Source organism: Lipotes vexillifer, unplaced genomic scaffold (assembly GCF_000442215.2).
Source record: "Lipotes vexillifer unplaced genomic scaffold, Lipotes_vexillifer_v1.1 scaffold58, whole genome shotgun sequence".
In the NCBI taxonomy this organism is placed as follows: Eukaryota; Metazoa; Chordata; class Mammalia; order Artiodactyla; family Lipotidae; genus Lipotes; species Lipotes vexillifer.
In genome coordinates this window covers 1,167,533-1,173,835 of record NW_006781997.1, presented here as the reverse complement: position 1 = coordinate 1,173,835, position 6,303 = coordinate 1,167,533, and the positions used below count along the sequence as shown (strand labels likewise).

The window sequence follows — 6,303 nt, the reverse complement described above, 5'->3', positions numbered from 1 at the left end:
GCGGCTGGGCCCGTGAGCCATGGCCGCTGAGCCTGCGCGTCCGGAGCCTGTGCTCCGCAAGGGGAGAGGCCACAACAATGAGAGGCCCGCGTACCGCAAAAGAAAAAAAAGGAAAAAAAAAAAGAAAAAGGATTCTAGCACAAGTGGGTAATATGTTGGGAAATCTACACTATTCCAAAGGAAATATGGTTGACCAACAGTCACTTTAAGAACCCATTTTCTGGCTGGTTTTACCAATTTGGGTAGAGTATTTCCGAATTTGCATACTTTTGGGGTTGCAAATTAACTTTTTCTCCTTCCTTACAGTCCAATAAACATTAGATAAAATGGAAATTTGGTACCTGGTTAGAATTATTCTGATGTTAATGAAAGGAAATCCATAAGACAATGCCATCTCAATCCAATACAAAATCATCCTAGACCCTCCCAGTCTTTGATAATCCTTTTCTTCTTCTACAGCTGCCTTTGGATTCCCACAGAGGTATTGCAAACTTCAACTCTGATCAACTTGTCCTAATCTGAGAGCCAGCTGATAACCTCATCTACTTTATTTGAGAAGTTACTTTTAAACCTTAGCTTTCTAAAGCACATACTCTCTACTTTAAAACATTTTTTTTTTCCTTTATGGTCTTCATTCACTCTTGTTTGAAAGGAGTAACTGCCCTTTTTTCCAAATTTAAGACTCCCCCAAGCACCAGGGTGATAGTTTCCTTACAAATAAACCCACTTCCCTTTACCTGATTCTACCTTGCCTCTTTCTTCATTCTTTTTCTTTGCCTGTATTAAATGAGGAAATCCACTGAGGCTGTGTGAGTGCTGTCTTTTTGGCACACTGCCTACATACTATCTCAGTTATAATACTTGTACCTGTGGTTTCAAATAGCAATTCTATGAGTAAAACCCCAAATCTCATAGCAATTTTAAACTGAACTCCACAGCCCATGTTTGAAACTGCCAGCCAGATATCTTCACCAAGATGTTTCAGTTCTTCATACCAAATTTTCCAAGTTGAAATCATTAAATATCTTTCAGCAAATCAGTTCCTCCTCCGGACTTCCTTTTTGTGTATGTGTTAGTAACATTTTCCCAATCAAATCTCCAAAATCAGTTTCCACACTCCTCTCTTGTCCTCCCCATTCAATCTATCATCAAGTTCTGGTAAATCTACCTTCTTGTCCTTTCTTACTCCTACCCTAGTTCAGGTTCTTATAACTAACTCACTCCTCTACCATTACAATATTCTCCTTACTAATCTTCAATCTTTATCCATCAATTATTTTTTAACATCCATGCTACGCATTGAAGTGGGAGTAATCCATCAGAGTTTGTGTGAGATAAGCACTCAAAATCCTTAAAAATTAATCCATTCATCTCTTAAAATTTCAAAAATCGCTATTTTGAAACAAAGGTAAAAATCAAAAAATGCAGTTGTTTTTCATATTAAGAAATACTTTGCACGATTCTGAAAAATAGTCTCCTCTTCACTGTGCCAATAATGTGTGTTTCTCAATACACAGAGCAACATGGATAAAACGGAGCCCAAGGCCTGGCTCATGGTGGCACCTAAAGAAACTCTGCAGAGGACAGAACTCTAAGTGACTGTCCCTCATCTCTCAAAGAGCAGTGTTGCCTAGCACATCAGGCCGCATCCATTTCTTCTGCATAGACAGGGCCTGGCAGTCAGAGAATATCCAGTTCTGAAAAGCCAGTGTTTATATTAATGAAATGGCATTGGCATTTTTAAGAATATGAGAAAAACATTAAAAAAAAACCTATCCCACAATTTTTGCAAAAGATTCCAATGGAGATAAGCTTCTAAGGTCAGATAAATGAGATACTTTAAAAAAATGTATATATTGGTCAAAATACAACTCACCAGCACTGCTACAGTATGAAGTATAATAGGAGTTGCTGCTAGACATTTGCAGAAGCTTCGAGGGGTCCATGAAAGGTAACTGTTGTCAATGTTTCAACAAGGAAGCCATTCAGCGGCCCAGGTCTTCTTGAGCACTCTTACTCATAGGATCAAATCTTGGTGGCATTATTCCAAAAGAAGAGAAGATCACACAGAATGTCTTGATCTTTTATGAAAAATTTTGTGGAAATCACTTTAGAAATAAAAGATATAGTACAGTCCATATGTTAGGAGAACTTATTCTTTAATTGCTGGCTAATGCTATGACTAATCTCTTTGGCTTAGAAAATGGTTCAGGCAATTTCCATGAATAACTTATTTTGGTATAAACAAGTTCTTTCTTTCTCTTTCCAGTTGGTCACATAAGCAATAGACTAAAAAGAAAAGGTTCCAGAATACTTAGATAACAATTTCATTTTATACACCTAACAAAACAGAATTGGAAATAAACACAATTTTTCATTAAAAAAAAAAACCCTGTTATAGAACAGCCAATTGCAACTTTTCTTTCATGTAACTAATTCTGAATTAGCATTTTAGGAAATTTTTTTAAATAAAATGGATGATTTCAGTAATCATTGTACTTGGTAAATCCTTTTACAAAAGTAAACCAAATATTTACGTAAATTAAATGAAGCATAGACTTTTTTTCTTTTAAGGGGGAGGGAAAGCAGATTTTCTTAAAATAAAAAGAATAAATTATATTTTTGTGAATGTGTTCTGAATCAAAGGAAGTAATTTTTAGTTAGGACAAAACAATAAACTCATTTGACGGAAAGGACAATGTAAATCCAAGACCAAAACAATATTTATGGATTGCTGAGCATGAAAACTTGAAAGTCAGATTATAATTTCTATTTCTTTTTTCCCCTTCTTTAACATAAAGAAAAATGTACCCTTAGAAATAATATAGCCAGCAAATAAGAGAGCAAAACTCTGTCTTAACACTACAACATTTCAAAAGATGTTCTATTAATTATTTCAGTGAATTGAAACTTAGGGAGAGGTATCTATCAGAAAACATTTGCCATCCTCCTCTTTTCTAATATCTGTACTACTGAGAAGAGTAAAGAGTATTAAGGCTGGATGAGTTTGCTTTGTTTCCAGAGAATAATGGCCAAGAGATTTCCCTGCCCAACCTCAGGAGCATCACTGAAGCCAGTTTATGGGAATTGTCCTACCACAGCCCTCTAGTATGGCATCTGGAGAGTCCTCAAAGGACCTACCCACTCTAAGATTGAGGCCACATGACTCAGGCTATTATAAACCCTAATGCAGAGTGCTGAAGAGGGAGGACCATGGAAGTAGTGGGAAAGCACGTAAAAATTATATGCAGACCTCTGCTGTCATCAGGCAGAAAACTATCCAGTGGGTTTTAGAGAGGGAGATGGTCTCAAGGAAGGTTGATAGTTTTGGGACCCACTTAATGCCAACTTAACATATGAGTATTTTATAAAAATATCCTGACATTTCACTACAAAAGAGATTTCATTTTTAGTGAGTTGGCATGAATGGGGCTGAGATATTATAAATCTTCAGTTCCCTGGAGATCTGGCAGAGGTTAGATATCAAGATTTTCACAGTCAAAATGTATTATATATTATACAGTTATAACTATTGTTACATAAAACTACATTGTTTTTGCTAAACTGCAGTAAAGAATAAAATTCAAAGCAGTCAAGGGGATGGAAGGTGGATTTGGGATGGGCATACCACCATACAATGTTCATTTTTGAAATTTCTCTCTCCTATCTCCATTTCCTTTGTTCAGTGTCCCTACTTAAACTAAGAGGAAAGGAATTAGCTCATCAAATAACGCACTCACACACACCTTTAACTTCACACACCTTGGCCAATAGGAAACAAGTATGCCTTGGCTATACTCTTTTCCACCACATTAATTTACTGTCATATTACAGTAAGTAAAATTTTAGGAAAGGTAGTAATACTCTAAAATACACTGCTTTTTATCATCCTTGGACTTTTGGTGAAAAAAGCGCTAACTAAACCCCATAATTGTTTTTGTAAGGAGCAACTACAAGCAGTGGAACTCACGTCTCTAATGCGATTTCATTTCTCTAGTCAGCAGATTTCAAGTACAGCTTTATCCGGGCTGGTTACTCCTCTTTGCTTCTTCTCCCCCACCCGTCCACATTCGCCGGCCTCCTCTCCACTCTCCTGCCCGCCTTTCCTCTTCCCCGCCCCTTTCTTCTAGTCCCTCCTCCTTGTTGAGTCAGTGGCTTGAAACTTTTAAAAGCTCTGTGCTCCAAGTAAGAAAAAAGCTTTTATGAGGTATCAGCACTTTTCTTTCATTAGGGGGAAGGAGTGAGGAAAGTACCAAATAGCTGCAGACTTTTAAACTTTAAATAGACAGGTCTGAGGGCCTGGACTTGTTTTTGCATTTGACTTCATTCTCTGAGGAGTTCAATCACTTGGCGTGCCTACTTCACTTCTTTCAAGAGAAAGAGTAAGTTTTTTAAAAGATCTTTACCTATTCCTTTCTTTTTCTACAAGAAAAACTTTTCTAAAGTTTTAAAATTTGTTAAATGTAGCTTTCACATGATATTGTAAAGGGAATGATGAACTTGAAAGTGTCTATAGTTTTAAACTTAAAATTGAACTTACGGTATTTACTTTTTGACTGTTAAAAAGTTTTCTTTTAATAATGTAACAGGTAAATAAGATTCAGATCTTTCTGATTAGAATCAGAATATTAGAATAAAGTTACTGGATAGTTGGTTCTCCATTTTAGAGGATAATTTTACTTTTTTGGGTAATCAGTAATAGTCTAGGTGCTTTGTAACTTTGAGGGGGGCGGGGTTAGGGGGCCTAGGTTGGGGGTTTGACTGACAACAGCAGAAAAATCAAAGTGCAAATTTGCTTAGCGTGCTTGCTTATAGAATTCTACTCTTTGTACTTTTTCATATGGAAATCTTGATTGATGTTCTCTAGCCTTGCAAAGCAAACTTCTTAACAAAGTGCTTTGTTAAGACCTTGCTGCTTGACTTCCACGTGGTCTCTTCCTAGAATTTTACCCGGTAAACAAAAAGGTATAAAAATCTGAGCTGTAATATTGAGGTTCTTAAAGCAACAGTAAATGGTTACTTTGTATTAGCACCCACTATGCAAAAATCTTGAGACCCTCAGGAGAGCCACCACTGAGTCGACCACGCTGGCAGTTCAGGAGGTGAAATCCCTTGAATGGGTGGTGGTTACTTAACAAAGCATTAACAGAGAGAGAACGACGTTTAGAAGAGAGTATATGCCAGGGTGCATTTCCAAAACGGTCTCCTAAGACAGGGGCTCCTAGAAAGAATAGGAAACGAAATTTCTTAAATCGGCGCCTTAGAGGGAGCTGCCTCCCCCCAGCCCCACGCCCCCGCCGCCTTCCGCTTGTCCGAACCTGTAGCCGACTTCACAGCTCTTGGGCAACATTTTTGAGTTTGAGCCGCAGGGTGCGGTGCTGCCAGTAGGCAAAGATAACACTGATTTGTTATTTTAAAGGGCTCAGTTTCTTACATGCTCTTATGGGCAACACACATTCTGTTAGCCAGAAATGCAACCGTGCGTTTTCGTGTCCGGTAGGGATTTTGTCTGTTCTAACTCCACAGACTAATTAGTTTAAATTCTTGGTGTGACCCTGCAGTTTGAAGTATTTGCACCAGAGAATGCTGAAAAGCAAATAAAAATGAAAGCTTTGCGGAACGAGGACGGGGGCCTGGGGCCGGGAGGGCTCGGGGAGCCTCCTGCCATCTTATCATCTACCCGGCTCGCCCGGGGCTCCTGCACTGCCGAGCCTCCGCGCTTTGGAAACGTTTGCTGAGAAGTTTCCCTCAAATCCTCACGGTCAAACCCAGCGCAGGTCCGAGTTCCGCCACTGGAAAGGAAGGGGGAGGGGGAGACGGTGGGTGTGGAGGGGCCGGGGGGAAGCCCCGCGATCACAGCATGTTGGCTGCCCTCCTGTCTGCGGGTCAGGACGCGGTGGCCTGGGGGGATGTCCAGCCTGCACAGAGGGTGGCGCCAAGGTGATGCCGCGCTCTGTGAATTTTGGAGAGAGTCCCTCCCTGCCACCCCTCTGCCACTCTCATCCTGTGAGAGGATGGCCAACTGAAGGCCCTGGACCCTCCTTTGAGAAGCCCCCTCCTCATAGACGTTCCATAAGTGCAGGGCCCTGCATTGAGTAAGATGTGTCTGTTTTTTTCGTTTTGTTTTGTTTTACGGTATGCGGGCCTGTCACTGCCACGGCCTCTCCCGCTGCGGAGCACAGGCTCCGGACGCGCAGGCTCAGCGGCCATGGCTCACAGGCCCAGCCGCTCCGCGGCATGTGGGATCTTCCCGGACCGGGGCACGAACCCGTGTCCCCTGCATCGGCAGGCGGACTCTCAACC

General features: G+C 40.5%; 1 protein-coding gene across 1 annotated transcript in view; it reads left to right on the top strand.

Annotated features, from left to right (window-relative positions):
• Positions 1-4,190: 4,190 nt before the first annotated feature.
• The window catches only part of GJA1 (gap junction protein alpha 1), a 14,577-nt gene continuing 12,464 nt past the window's right edge, over positions 4,191-6,303 (top strand). The window contains 1 exon segment of the mRNA XM_007472181.1: positions 4,191-4,382. The gene's annotated coding sequence lies outside the window, so the exon portion shown is untranslated.